The sequence below is a fragment of the Ovis canadensis genome, chromosome 21 (genome assembly GCF_042477335.2).
Source record: "Ovis canadensis isolate MfBH-ARS-UI-01 breed Bighorn chromosome 21, ARS-UI_OviCan_v2, whole genome shotgun sequence".
Lineage (NCBI taxonomy): Eukaryota > Metazoa > Chordata > Mammalia > Artiodactyla > Bovidae > Ovis > Ovis canadensis.
The window spans coordinates 54,913,712-54,929,469 of NC_091265.1; the positions used below are offsets into that span (position 1 = coordinate 54,913,712).

General features: G+C 44.9%; 1 pseudogene; it reads left to right on the plus strand.

Annotated features, from left to right (window-relative positions):
* Positions 1 to 456: 456 nt before the first annotated feature.
* Positions 457 to 14,908, plus strand: LOC138426651 (pregnancy-associated glycoprotein 1-like; annotated as a pseudogene).
* The last annotated feature ends 850 nt before the right edge of the window (positions 14,909 to 15,758 follow it).

Below are 15,758 nucleotides of genomic sequence, written 5' to 3' on the forward strand. Positions count from 1 at the left end.
TCCAGACTGCATGACTAAGCCTTTTCAGCACAGCGCAGGTACACAAATGTTATTGTACAGCAAGGGGAGTGAAACTCCTGTTTACTGCAGAGTCTGTCCAGAGCCCTTTCTTCCTCTTTATCACAAGAAGGGAATGTTCCCTCGTTTGCAAGGGACCATTAAACTCAAGGCTGTGTCCAGACTCCTTGGCAGAACATCTTGTTTGGAAGCACATTCCACCCGAGCAGAGAGTCCCATTTGCAGGCACATCTCCGCTTCCCTATTATGGCCGCATTAACTTCCTTCAACACTGATGAAGGTAAATATTTTATTGAGACCTTTGTGTTTTTTCAGACCTATTATTGGCCTAAAGGGCTAAACTTGGGCATGCAAGAGCATATATAACTAGGGGCTCTGGGTCACCACTACATGCTAAGAACCTGATCTTTCCTGAGTACTTGGAGCCAGGAAAGAAGCATGAAGTGGCTTGTGCTCCTTGACCTGGTGGCCTTCTGAGATTGCATAGTCATGTAAGTATGGACACTGTAAGCCACATCATATTAATTTATGTGATTTTTCTTTTCATCTGATTATTCATCAGTTTTAGAAGGGAATGGAATATTTCCCTGAAAATCTTAAAGTTCAACCCTACCTTATTGATAAGTATGATGCTATAGGAACTGTGGGTCCCAAAGGTCCTGGTGTAGATTTGCATAGCTGCACAACTCTTGGGGTCCAGTCATGCCATGGCCTATTGAAATTGAAACTCCTTGCAATTTTCAGTGCACAGTCAATGCAGATGAAGGTGTGGTCCTGTGGAATAGCACTTTTCTATCTTTTATTTAGCATGTTTTATTTAGCATGTTCCCTCTCTACTTCAGTGTGTACATGTCTATGTCTTCATCTCTGTATCATTATCATTTATCTCTTCATCTCTTTGGAAGGCTCTGATGTTTTTCTCTCTGTGTTGTTTTCTTTTAATTTTTCATTTGACTCATCCTTCCTTCTTGAGCCTCTACATTTCCCTAACTTGTTCCCTATCTCCTAGATTCTTTTTTCAACTATCTCTTCTCTTTCGACTATCTCTTCTCTTTCAACTTGTAGAAAGATTGGGAGACTTATTTATACACTGTTTTCTATCGGACAAGCAGGGTGACCACAGGCAATTCAAAACCTCTTGCATTTCAAATTCTTCCCTTGTAAAAGAGGACAGTAATCCCCCTTCTGCCTCCTTCCCTGAGCTTCTATGAAAAGGATACAGTGGGATGGCAACAGCAGTGCTAATGGCTGTCATTGTTGAGACTTCCTATTTATCAGGCACCTTATATCCATCACTTCACTATCCTCAAAATATTCTATTTGGAGGGTTTGAATCATTACATTCCACCATTTTGCTGAGGGGACACTGAGACCCCACATGTTCATACAGCCTACCCAACATTACAGAACATAATCTTTATTCAAGCCTATGTCTTTGCCATGGAATATGCATAAAATTCTGATAATAACGTGACTCATAAAAATGATTGGAAAATACACAGTGCCATTACAATGACAGTTATACCTTAACACTGACAGCTAATTGTAGCTGTTTATTTGTTTTTTTTGGTTTGGTTTTTTTTTTTTTTTTTTTTGGTCAAATGCTCGATGAAAGAATACCTCTAACAAAAGTGAAGACCATGAGAAAAACCTCAGTGAAAAAAACATGCTGAACAATTTCCTGAAGGAACGTACTTACAGATTGTTCTATAGTTCTTCTCGTGGCTCAAATAGAACTATTCACCCCCTGAGGAACATCACGGATGTGAGTATTTTGGGAGGATGGTGCTCCACAGCACCCCCTGGTGTTCTAGCCTAGCACTGGGGTCTTCCGGAGGTGATGGGTGGGATGTTGGGGCTGGGGATCCAGGAGGTTTCTGCAGGAGGTAGAAACCCCGGGCAACAGAGGTCCCATCCAAAGGAGAAGGCTCTATCTTCCTCAACTCTTGGTCTTGGTGACTGAGCCCAGAAATTACTAGGTAGCAGGTAGACATCCATTTCTGTGTCAAAGATGTGTCATTAGTTTGATGGAGATTATTCCTTCTGAGGAGAAGGCAACGGTGATCCACTTCAGTTTTCTTGCCTTGAAAAACCCAAGGTTGGAGGAGCCTGGTAGGCTGCAGTCCATGGGGTTACTAAGAGTCAGACATGACTGAGCAACTTCACTTTCACTTTTCACTTTCCTGAATTGGAGAAGGAAATGGCAACCCGCTCCAGTGTTCTTGACTGAAGAATCCCTGGGATGGGGGAGCCTGGTGGGCTCCTGTCTATGAGGTTGCACAGAATCGGATATGACTGAAGTGACTTAGCAGCAGCAGCAACAGCAGATCCTTCCGAACTAAGGGAGTCACTCAGTTACAGACGAAGAGTGAATCATCTCTGATGAAAAGGTAGAACCAACTGCAAAGCAACTGTGAATCCCCAGGCAGAGGAATTCAGTTTCCACAGATGCAAGAACCACAGCAGTAAAATGTTACTGAACCCGTATTCCGTGTAAGGCCATAAGAATCTATCACAGTGCTTACAGTTTTTAGATTAGAAAAGGGCTTATTTTGTTTTCTAGGATGCCCATGCCAGCCTGAGAGATAGGCAAAGAGTAAATACTTGTCAAGTAAAAGGGTCACCTGTGTGGTGTTAATTGGATGTGGTCTGAGTTCTGAGGGAGTGGCTGGGGTTGATCAAGAAGGACCTCCTGGAGAAGAGGATGCTAATGCTGGGTTTGAAGAGACTACAGAGCTTCTCAAATGAAGGCACCATAAGGTGTCCAGCGGTCCTGGAGGCCCAGTGGATATGCCTCTAGGCTTGCCATGAAAGAGGTATCACTTCAAAGCCTGGTGACAAAACAATATCCTGCATACAATGTAGCACAGGAAAATATATATCAATTGCAGACACCACTGTTGTCAAAGGCCGTGAGCTGCACAGTGGTTAGAAAGTGATCTCAAGATATATGTGACACCCAAAGGGAGGCAGCAAGTGCGAATAGAGGGTAGCCAGTTCTGGAAAACCCACTCCCTTCTTCTCCCTGTAGATGCTGTACATGGGTAACATTACCATTGGAACACCCCTTCAGGAATTCCAGGTTGTCCTTGACACAGGCTAATCTGACTTTTGGGTGCCATCCCTCTTTTGCCCCAGTGCAGCCTGTTGGGAATATTGACACCCCCTACCCGGACCATCTTTCACTTACCCTGCCGCCCTGTTTTCCACCCTTGGCACCTGATGACACTCATCTCTTTTGTCTGCAGCTACACAAGTTAGGTCAGTACAGTTCAGTCGCTCAGTTGTGTCAGACTATTTGTAACCCCATGAATTGCAGCACGCCAGGCGTCCCTGTTCACCACCATCTCCCGGAGTTCACTCAGACTCATGCCCATCGAGTCCGTGATCTCACCCAGCCATTTCATCTTCGGTCGTCCACTTCTCCTCCTGCCCCCAATCCCTCTCAGCATCAGAGTCTTTTTAAATGTGTCAACACTTCGCATGAGGTAACCAGAGTACTGGAGTTTCAGCTTTAGCATCACTTCTTCCAAAGAAATCCCAGGGTTGATCTCCTTTACAATGGGCTGGTTGGATCTCCTTGCAGTCCAAGGAACTCTCAAGAGTCTTCTCCAACACCACAGTTCAAAAGCATCAATTCTTCGGCGCTCAGACTTCTTCACAGTCCAACTCTCAGATCCATACATGACCACAGGAAAAGCTGTAGCCTTAACTAGACGGACCTTAGTCGGCAAAGTAATGTCTCTGCTTTTGACTATACTATCTAGGTTGGTCATAACTTTTCTTCCAAGGAGTAAGCGTCTTTTAATTTCATGGCTGCAGTCACGATCTGCAGTGATTTTGGAGCCCCCCAAAGTAAAGTCTGACACTGTTTCCACGGTTTCCCCATCTATTTCCCATGAAGTGATGGGACCGGATGCCATGATTTCTTTTTCTGAATGTCGAGCTTTAAGCCAACTTTTTCACTCTCCTCTTTCACTTTCATCAAGAGGCTTTTTAGTTCTTCTTCACTTTCTGCCATAAGGGTGGTGTCATCTGCATATCTGAGGTTATTGATATTTCTCCCTGCAGTCTTGATTCCAGCTTGTGTTTCTTCAGTTCCAGCGTTTCTCATGATGTACTCTGCATATAAGTTAAACAGGCAGGATGACAATGTACAGCCTTGACGTACTCCTTTTCCTATTTGGAACCAGTCTGTTGTTTCATGTCCAGTTATAACTGTTGCTTCCTGACCTGCATACAGATTTCTCAAGAGGCAGGTCAGGTGTTCTGGTATTCCCATCTCTTTCAGAATTTTCCAGTTTCTTGTAATCCACAAAGTCAAAGGTGTTGGCATAGTCAATAAAGCAGAAATAGATGTAGTTTTGGAACTCTCTTGCTTTTTCCATGGTCCAGCAGATGTTGGCAATTTGATCTCTGGTTCCTCTGCCTTTTCTAAAACCAGGTTTAATATCAGGGAGTTCACGGTTCACATATTGCTGAAGCCTGGCTTGGAGAATTTTGAACATTACTTTACTAGCATGTGAGATAAGTGCAATTGTGCAGTAGTTTGAACAATCTTTTGCATTGCCTTTCTTTGGAATTGAAATGAAAACTGACCTTTCCCAGTCTTCTGGCCACTGCTGAGTTTTCCAAATTTGTTGGCATATTGAGTGCAGCACTTTCACAGCATCATCTTTCAGGATTTGAAACAGCTCAACTGGAATTCCATCACCTCCACTAGCTTTGTTTTTAGTGATGCTTTCTAAGGCCCACTTGACTTCACATTCCAAGATGTCTGGCTCTAGATTAGTGTCACATCATCATGATTATCTGGGTCATGAAGATATTTTTTGTACAGTTCTTCTGTGTATTCATGCCACCTCTTCTTAATATCTTCTGCTTCTCTTAGGTCCAGATCATTTCTGTCCTTTATGGAGCCCATCTTTGTGTGAAATGTTCCCTTTGTATCTCTAATTTTTTTGAAGACATCTCCAGTCTTTCCCATTCTATTCTTTTCCTCTATTTCTTTGCATTGATTGCTGAAGAAGGCTTTCTTATCTCTTCTTGCTATTCTTTGTAACTCTGCATTCAGATGCTTATATCTTTCCTTTTCTCCTTTGCTTTCACCTCTCTTCTTTTCACAGTTATTTGTAAGGCCTCCCCAGACAGCCATTTTGCTTTTTTGCATTTCTTTCCCCTGGGGATGGTCTTTATCCTTGTCTCCTGTACAATGTCATGAACCTTATTCCATAGTTCATCAGGCACTCTATCTATCAGATCTAGACCCTTAAATATATTTGTCACTTCCACTGTATAATCATAAGGGATTTGATTTAGGTCATACCTGAATGGTCTAGCGATTTTCCCTACTTTCTTCAATTTCAGTCTGATTTTGGCAATAAGGAGTTCATGATCTGAGCCATAGTCAGCTCCTGGTCTTGTTTTTGTTGACTGTATAGAGCTTCTCCATCTTTGGCTGCAAAGAATGTAAACAATCTGATTTCGGTTTTGACCATCTGGTGATGCCCATGTGTAGAGTCCTCTCTTGTGTTGTTGGAAGAGGGTGTTTGCTATGACCAGTGCATTTTCTTGGCAAAACTCTATTAGTTTTTGCCCTGTTTCTTTCTGCATTCCAAGGCCAGTTTTGCCTGTTACTCCAGGTGTTTTTTGACTTCCTACTTTTGCATTCCAGTTCCCTATAATGAAAAGGACATCTTTTTTGGGTGTTAGTTCTAAAAGGTCTTGTAGGTCTTCATAAAACCGTTCAACTTCAGCTTCTTCAGCGTTACTGGTTGGGGTATAGACTTGGATAACTGTGATATTGAATGGTTTGCCTTGGAGACGAACAGTGATCATTCTGTTGTTTTTGAGATTGCATCCAAGTACTGCATTTTGGACTCTTTTGTTGACCATGATGGCTACTCCATTTCTTCTGAGGGATTCCTGCCCACAGTAGTAGATATAATGATCATCTGAGTTAAATTCACCCATTCCATTCCATCTTAGTTCGCTGATTCCTAGAATGTCGACGTTCACCCTTGCCATTTCTTGTTTGACCGCTTCCAATTTGCCTTGATTCATGGACCTGACATTCCAGGTTCCTATGCAGTATTGCTCTTTACAGCATCGGATCTTTCTTCTATCACCACATCCAACAACATCCACGACTGGGTATTGTTTTTGCTTTGTCTCCTTCCCTTCATTTTTTCTGGAATTATTTCTCCATGACCTCCAGTAGCATATTGGGTACCTAATGACCTGGGGAGTTCCTCTTTTGGTATCCTATCATTTTTCCTTTTCATACTATTATGAAACCCCATACTATTATGGGGTTCTCAAGGCAAGAATACTGACGTGGCTTGCCATTCCCTTCTCCAGTGGGGCAATTTAGGTACAGACATTAAAAGTCTTCCACCTTCCGGCCTACCCAAAAGACCTTCAGCATCGCCTATGGATCTGGGAGCATAAAGTGATTTCTTGCTTATGACACTGTTCGGGTAACGTGTAAACAGAAGCTGAGTCAGGACTGGTTATGGAGTGATCCCTGCTTACAAAACAGATGCAGGACCATCTGGCAGGACCCTCCCTTGCCTAACTCCCATAGATATTGGCCATCTTATCCACATGATCATATGTCTGGGGAGGCATTGCCCGTGGTGACACATGAGCAAACAGATTAGCTAACCAAGAGAGTGGTTTGAGGTTTGGAGTTGCAGCTCCTCTGCCCATGAGCAGTTCAAGGTTCATTTTGCTAGGAGCGAGAGGAAGGGGTAAAAGCACCCACTTTTATATTCACAGACTGTTCCAGGCACTTTCAGGTGATAACTGGTTTAATCTGCAACAACCCCACACAGCAGATGGTCTGAATAGCTCATGAGACATATGAGGAAACTGAGGTACAGATAGCAAGGGCCTTGCTGAGGTCACATATATGGTATGTGGTGGAGCTGGGCTGGCTTTTCAAGACTGCACTTGCTGTGGGGTTTTTGGGACATGATAAAACTGATCTGGGCACCGTGGGAGTAGTCAAGGGCTTCAAATATTCAGAGTGGGAAACGATGCCAGAGATGTCAGGGGCCTTGATAAATGAGTTCTCACTCTAGGAGACCTTTGAGAGTCTAATAAAACCTATTATCTGCCTCTCCAAAGTACTTAAGTAGTTCCCTTCTCTCTCTTTCTTTCATACACATTCACAGAAATACACACATATCCCTAAAAGTGAATTTCCCAGGCAATAATTTCATAGAACCCTGCAAGTAATATTGGGTTTTCAGCTTCTGTCTTCCGGGGCAGATGCAGAATCTACAGTTCCTTACAGAGAATGCAGTCCATTCCTGTCATTACATCATGCCAAAGAGAAGGCTATCTTGCTCTCGACTCATTTTGTCCACAAGGTGGCACCAGTGGGTCCTGGCCTGACTCTTGGTTGACCCACCTGTACAGAAGCCATGAGGCCAATTTGACTCACTCAGGTGAGATGTTTTAAAATTCACAACCTCACACAAATGGAACCCAAATTCCCCTCCCACCTTGTTCTAACTTTGAGGTCCACCAAAGACACAGCCCAGCCTAAATTCTTCTTTAAGGATGTAATGGCAATGTACCCCAGCCCAGTTCGAGCACCACTTCATGTATCTGTAAGTGGGACCACTCTTCTCTCCCACAGATTGGGGACCTTGTAAGCACTGACCAGCCATTCAGTCTAAGCCTGGTGGAATCTGGGTTTGAGGGTATACCTTTTGATGGCGTCTTGGGCTTGAACTACCCCAACATATCCTTCACTGGAGCCATCCCCATCTTTGACAACCTGGAGAATCAAGGTGCCATTTCTGAGCCTGTTTTTGCCTTCTCCTTGAGAAAGTAAGTCTGAGATGGACAATCCCTTTCTCCAAATTAGCTGTAAGGTGCTTTCAGTTGCATGCAAATTATAGAACTCTTGATAAAGAAGTATCTTGAGAGATAATCAAAGCCAGGATAACTATGGCCCCAGAGCCCAACCTGGCACCACCACTTGTTTTTATAAATAATGTTTTATTGGAATACATGCCTGCTCCTGGGCTCAAGACTAGTAACTTGGTTAGGGGGGTGAGTGAGGAGGAAGACTAATGGAAGGCAACACAAAACAAGTTGGAGAGAAAAGCAATAGGATTTGCTTATGAATTTGATAAGGAAGGAAGGAGAACGATGGTGAATATCTTTCATTCCTCATTAGCATTCCACTGGGAGCCCAGGATCAGATACCCAATTTTCAGGAGCCAGTGAAAAATAAAAATGTGGGACACAAAACAAAATGTGGAATCCCATGTTCAAGAAACAGAAGTCATTTTAAGACAGGGAGAAAATTTTAAAAAAAGGGAGAGGAGAGGTGTGGTCTCTTCTGAGTGTGGGACCCTTTAACAGTAGAGGTCACAGGCCAGTGGAGCAAACTCTGGGAGACCGGAACCCACATCCTTAGCACTCCCAGGCTTTGATTTTCCTGACAAATTACAACCTGGACAAGGGGAAAGCAAACACTCTTCAGCACCCTCTCATCTGAAGGTTTCTGAGCACACAGGTAGCAGGAGGTCCTGGGCCTCTTCAGAAGGCATAGTGGGTGGAGCCCAGCCATGTGAATCCACTTCTAACCTCCTTTGTGCTACTCATTAGCCAGTAACTGACCTCACTCTGGTTCTCAATCACTCCTAGCCTCGATTTCTGCATCTGTAAATGGAGACTTTATTGGGGCTTTGATGGGTAGACAGGCACAAATACAAGCTCTCCAACAGTGCTGTTGTTACTGTCCTCCAAAGATCTCCCCCTCTTTTCTCTCTACAGATGCAGGGGAGGGGAAGTGTGGTGATTTTTGGAGGGATGGACAAGCCTACTACCAGGGAACGCTCAACTGAATACCATTGATTCAAGCGGGAGACTGGCATGTACACATGGACCGGTAAGCCTCTCCCTCTGAGGGTCAGCCCGAGTGATGCACCACATCCGTACACGGACACAGGCAGACACACACAAATGGATTCTCAGACACATAGTGACACAGACATATACACCACCCACAAGGACACAGACAGACACACAGACACATGGAAACACACAAGCAGACACATATAAACAGAGACACGTACAAACATGCACAGCCAGTCAGAGACACAAGAGCACAATTAGAGTCACATACAAATACATATACAAACAAACACATAAACACATAGATACGCAAACAACCTGTGGGTTCATAATCCCCAGGCCTTCCTACCAGGGCTCTGACCAGAGTACTAAAAGGGTCCAGAGAGGTCTGTGCACATGGGAGAGGGCTGCACCCACTGCCCTGTGAGGTGAGGAGCATGGTTAGAGGACTCTCCAGTGTGCTGAATCGAGGATCAAGGAGGATTACACCAGCCTGAACAGAGTTATAAGATGACCAACTGTCCAGCGCTACCTGGGACCAAGGAAATTCTCAGCGCAGATAAATGTCAGTTTAAAGATAGGGAAATTTCTGATCAAATGGGTATAACTGATCTTCCTAGGGAGCAGGTACCCAGCAGTGGAGAGAGGTTGGCTGAGTCTAAAGACTTAAAAGCAACTAAAAAAAAAAAAAGACACCCCACGTACCTGGGCATACAGTGGGGCAGGGGCTAGAACAGAGAATCAGGAATGGGGGATCCAGGAGTGACCTGAGGTCAAGAGGCATAAATGATAAGATTCTGTGTGAAACCCTCAGACAACAGCTGACCTGTCCTTTGGAGTTTCTGTGGGCTAGTCATATATTTCCTGGCCAGGGTCTCAGGGTCTGAGCTGGTTGTAGGAGCAGTGCTGGGAGACACCCTCTCCCAGAGGAGCCCCTCTCTCCCTCCATTATGAGAATCTACTGTTCCTGCGAATCTCCAGCTTCACGCTGTGGCCGACGCATTACTTGTTTCCCACCAGATACAGCTCTCTGGATGTTCCTCATCGATTATTTTCACAGTCTTCATTCTTTCACCAAACAGACAAGCATTGGGCATCCACTGTGTGCCAGAACTTTAGGGAGGCAATGAGAATAAAACTCGCCCTCACATCTAAGAAGGCAGAGGCAAAAAGAAATGACACACACACACATAGTGAATTGTGAAAGTCACAGTTCACTATGTGTGTGTGTGATGAGCATGTACCAAAGACACAATTCACTATGTGTGTGTGTCATTTCTCGTGCATCTGCCTTCTTGGATGTGAGGGTGACATGGTGATTGTGACTTGTACATGCTAGACATGAGGGGCACCCCAATCCAGTACTCTTGCCTGGAAAATCCCATGGACGGAGGAGCCTGGTAGGCTGCAGTCCATGGGGTGGGAAAGAGTCAGACACGACTGAGTGACAGCACTTTCACTTTTCACTTTCATGCATTGGACAAAGAAATGGCATCCCACTCCAGTGTTCTTGCCTGGAGAATCCCAGGGATGTGGGAGCTTGGCGCACAGAGTCAGACACGACTGAAGTGACTTAACAGCAGCAGCATACATGAGAAAGGGTCTACAGAAATTGACCAAGACAGGAGACTGATAAACAACGAGGCAAAGACTTCCCTGAAGTAATAATTATACTGGAATCTGGAAGATGAGAAGAAATTTGCTAGTCAAAGGGGAGGGGACTCTTTTAGGAAGGAAGACCAGCTTGTGTCAAGATACAAAACATCCTGCAGTATTCAAATACTGCATTCAAGGATGCCAAGGAAGGTGCCATGTGGAGAGCAAAGGAAAAGAGTCAGCACAAAAGATGAAGAGACAAAGCACAAAAGATGAGGAGACAATTGGGAAGGGGGCAGCTCTGGGGAGACTCAGAGGGACCTTGATGTCCGCTTTGTCACACTGTCTCTCAGCATCTCCATGAAAAGAAAGGTTATTGCTTCTTCCGGCAGCTGAGAGGCCCTTGTGGACATCACTGATCCTTGGCCCAAGAAAACTGGTCAGTAACATCCAGAAGCTCATCAGCACCACACCATGGCATTTCGAGGAGAAGGGTCATGCCTCCAGTCACTCCCAGTCTCCACACACAAGAAGGATATCCAGGGCTAACTTCTCTCGCTCTGTCTCTAGCTAAACTATGTGTCATGTTTTGTGGTAGATACCCTGTTCTCTATTATCTTCACTATCAACGGCATCAAATACCCAGTGCTAGCTCAAGCCTACATCCTCAAGGTGAGGGGAGAACCCTGAAGGGTGGTTCTCAAATAGGAACTTCAGACACCCTTGTGCTGCAGCTGCTAGGACGTTGCCCTCTGCAGGCCATGTCGCACTATTGCAGATGTTGCTGAGCCCTGTTGCCGGGCCAGTTCAGTTCAGTTCAGTTCAGTCGTTCAGTCGTGTCTGACTGTTTGCCACCCCATGAGTCACAGCACGCCAGGCCTCCCTGTCCATCACAAAGTCCCGGAGTTCACTCAGACCCATGTCCACAGAGTCAGTGATGCCATCCAGCCATCTCATCCTCAGTCGTCCCCTTCTCCTCCTGCCCCCAATCCCTCCCAGCATCAGAGTCTTTTCCAATGAGTCAACTCTTCACATAGGTGGCCAAAGTACTGGAGTTTCAGCTTTAGCATCATTCCTTCCAAAGAACAACCAGGGCTGATCTCCTTCAGAATGGACTGGTTGGAACTCCTTGCAGCCCAAGGGACTCTCAAGAGTCTTCTCCAACACCACAGTTCAAAAGCATCAATTATTCGTTGCTCAGCCTTCTTCACAGTCCAACTCTCACATCCATACATGACCACAGGAAAAACCATAGCCTCGACTAGACGGACCTTAGTCGGCAAAGTAATGTCTGCTTTTGAATATGCTATCTAGGTTGGTCATAACTTATCTTCCAAGGAGTAAGCGTCTTTTAATTTCATGGCTGCAATCACCATCTGCAGTGGTTTAGGAGCCCCAAAAAATAAAGTCTGACGGAGCCTGCCACAAAATGAACCGCTTGAGATTAAAGGGCTGTCTGGGACACTGATCATCCTGAAATAAATGTGGAGACTCCACACCATGTTGGCATGGTGGGAATCACAAGGAGAGGGGAACACTATGGTCCTCAGTCCTCAAAGTGCTTCAATTCAATCTGAACCCTCAGATGCATGAACATGAAAGTCAGCTCCAGTGGTCATGAAATAGGCCATATGAAAAAGAGAATGCCTGGGGACACTCCCAGTGTGCTCTCCCACCATAGGGTTTAACAGTCTCCCTTTCCTTCTCACAGTTTTCCTGGTTTGGATGATAAATTACATGGTCACCCTAGTTTTCAGATGTATCTTCCCCTCGCTCTGGCCATTTGTCCCCTTTGTGAGTTGGGATACCTGACCGCTCTGTGGGGAGCCTGGATGCTAATGTGAATAAAGGCTGCGCAATGACTGCTCAGCCCTGGCACAGAGTGGAGGCTTCATATCAGCTCCTTAGGGGAGTTCAGAGCTGGCTAAGGGGCTCAAAGAATACTTTAAGGAAGGAAGGGAATTTCAGGTACTATAAAACTGTAAACTCATGGAGCCATGTGGAGAGTTGCTTGGTTCTGGGCAAAACTGTACTGGATTCCATACAAATGGCATCCCAAGGTGCTCTGCATTGGGGCACTGGGGACTTACTGGGTGTTATGAGGGCCACGGACTGACTGGTGGGGATGGGGAACCAGAGTAAGTTACCCAATCAAGCCTGGAGTGGCCAACGAGGGTGAGTGCGGGCTGAAGGAATCTTCCCAGAGTTCCTGAGTTAAGTCTTCAAGAACGTGTTGTGGGCACTGCTCTATTTAAGATGGATAACCAACAACGAGTTACTTTGTAGCCCAGGGAACTCTGCTCAGTAATATGACAACCTGGATGGGAGGGGTATCTTTGGAACCAGCATGCCCGGATACATACAGTTGAGGCCCTTTACTGTCCACCTGAAACTCAGAATATTGTTAATTAGTTATACTCCAATACAAAATAGTTTTTAAAATAAAGTTCAGATTGTGGGGATGCAGGGGGAGAATGGCATTGTCTTCAGAGAAAACAGGGAGCAGGAGTCAGAAGAGAGAAACAGGGAGTGAGGAGAACTATGGACACTCTTGTTCTTTTCTAAAAATTTATTGAACTACGGCTGATCTTCAGTATTGCTTTCAGTTATTCTGCACAGCAATGTGACTCAGTTACACACATAAAAACTGTATATTTGTTTAAGAATGTATATTCTTTTTTTATGAGATTTATCACTGGAGATTGAATATAGTTCCTTCTTGCCAGGGTCCAGCCCTGGTGGATCCAGGGAATTCAAAGCAGGGACGGTGTTGGTGAGAAAAGACATTTATTTATTAATATAAGATTAGATTAGGAAGAAAAAGCGTAGTAGGAAAATTTAGTGGAGAAAAGAGGCTGATTAACTTGGTTTATGTGGAAAACCAATTAATTTCCAGACAAGGAACTTGCACCATCTATGTTGTGCCACAGGCACCCGCTTGAATACCGGAGGGTGACCCGCCTTGGGTTCCCTCTCACGTGGGTCTCTGAAGCCCAAGCAAGTCAGTAGACTCAGTGAGCCTCCACATTCCAAGGTATCAGCCTGAAAATGAGAGGGAGGGAGCAAGAGAAAGAATCAACACCGGGGAGGCCAGGCTTATGCAAATCCCCCTCCAACTTTATTGTTCAAAAAGTGTTTATATACCCTAAATTTTACATAATGGAAGATACAGAGTCATGCAGTGGCAGCAGTCCTGACCCTTTCTGTATATCTTTTTGTATACAAAAGGTCTCAGGTGATTTACATTATCTTCTGGCCAAGAGGCTTGCTAACACTTTTTGGCTCTCTTTCTTAATGAATGTTGATCTCGTTTCCCCTGAAGTGTTTTTCTTTAATCTGCATCTCCTTAAAGCACTAAAGTTACATCTCTATAGAACAAAGGCGCAGTGGGTTATAACAAAGAAGGTACTTAACTCAAAGATCTAATGTTGCTACTTGTTTTTTCTATATAACAACTATATCAACAAATAAAAGATATAAAAAATTTGGCAGCAAGTATTGGCTCAACAAATGAAACCTTTAATCAGTCCTATTCTAATGATTTTGACTCCTTGGAAGCCCCTACATTCCTAGGATGTTTGAAGCTTCCTGTGCCTCCCTCTGTCAGGAGGCCACAAAGAATCACATGCGCAGCTGTACGAGTCCTGCAGGCAGGCTAGAAAGCCATCAGAGGGGTTTTTGGATTGAAACACTCATATTATGCCCAGGAGATTTATTATCTAAAAGCTCGAAATTAAGTTTTTTCCAGAAAAAGGTGGTGGGGGTACAGCCCCCTGTTAATGACAGAAGAGTAGGTGGAAAGCATAACACAGTAAAGCAGGCAGACTCTGGTCTTGGGGGGTGAATGCTCAGGAAATTCCAGGGGGGAACCCCTGAAGCCTGATCACGTCCTTGCATTTTGTCAGGCCTCCTTCTGCATGACCTTGTCACGGGTGGGATTCCTCACGCTGGCTCCCGGCACCTTATGCTCTACAGTAGGACGTTGTTTCTTATCATTTTGCTGTATCCCCAACACCCACTTCTCCCCTCCCCGAAACCCTTCCTCATGGCAAGCGCATGTCTTGTCCCATTTTGGTTTTGGATGAACTCTCACATCCCCTGCTGCTCATAAAACCCCTTAATACTTACCAAAAGAGGGAAATAAAACCAAGAATTTTGCTGGGTCTGAATATTGGTGGGAGTCACAGGTAAGAGCTCAGGCTGACTGGTGTGTGTCTCTGACTCCCCCAGGATTGTAGGGGACACTGCTATACCACTTTTAAAGAGAACACAGTGAGTATATGTACAGACCTGGATCCTGGGTGACGTCTTCCTGAGGCAGGACTTCTCGGTTTATGATCGAGGAAATGACAGGATTGGCCTGGCACAGGCAGTGTATATGCTTGGTGTGGCTCAGGAATCAGTAAGGCTGCTCTGAGCAAACACTCACTCACACTTAGGGTACTCCTGCCCAGGATGCTGGTGAACTGTATTTGGTGGGCTGCAAACCCTACTCCCATTAAAGAATAAAGGGTTTCACTCTAATGGTGCTGAAACAAATGTATGTCTCTGTTTGAGTCTGGGAGGTGTACAATGATCGGGAAAGACCTAAAACAAAGTCTCAATCACAGTTGAGAGGAACCATCCCCAAACTGGACCCAAGAAATCAGAAGTCATCAATTCTCTCTCACCCTCTCTCTTTCCCTTCCCTCTTCTTTGATGGTCTTAGTCTCACAACATTCCTCCTTAAGGCTTCTACACCTAGTGAGGAAGTCAAGCTACATGCACTAGAGTTTTATATCCTGAAAGCATCTTCCAGTAAGGAAAGAAGCTCAGAGCCATTAGAGTTGAAGGTTGTTCTATGAATGACTCACCTCAGTTCACATGTACAGCCCTAGGTCAGCCATTCTGGCAGGGCCATGGTGTCCTATGATTGGCTTTATATGGTCATTGACCCTGACCCAGCAGCACACATGACTGCCAATTTCCTCCAGAACTACATGACTGAAGCTGGGGAGAGGCAGCCCCAAGGATAACGACTAGGGGGTGGTCTAGGCCATGGAAGAGTTCGTGATGACTCACAGCTCCATCACCTTCTCATTCAGAGGAATTATAAGGAGTAATGAACTAGACTCTCTTCATCACATCTAAGATGATCTTATTGCTGGGCTTCTCTTTCAGGGGATTTTGGGTGTGGTACTTCATGCAAAGCTGGTTTCCTTTTGTTCCCGCAGCCCAGGCACCAGCTCTCTGCCATATATGCCTGCTCTGTCCTTTCCAGTCTTACT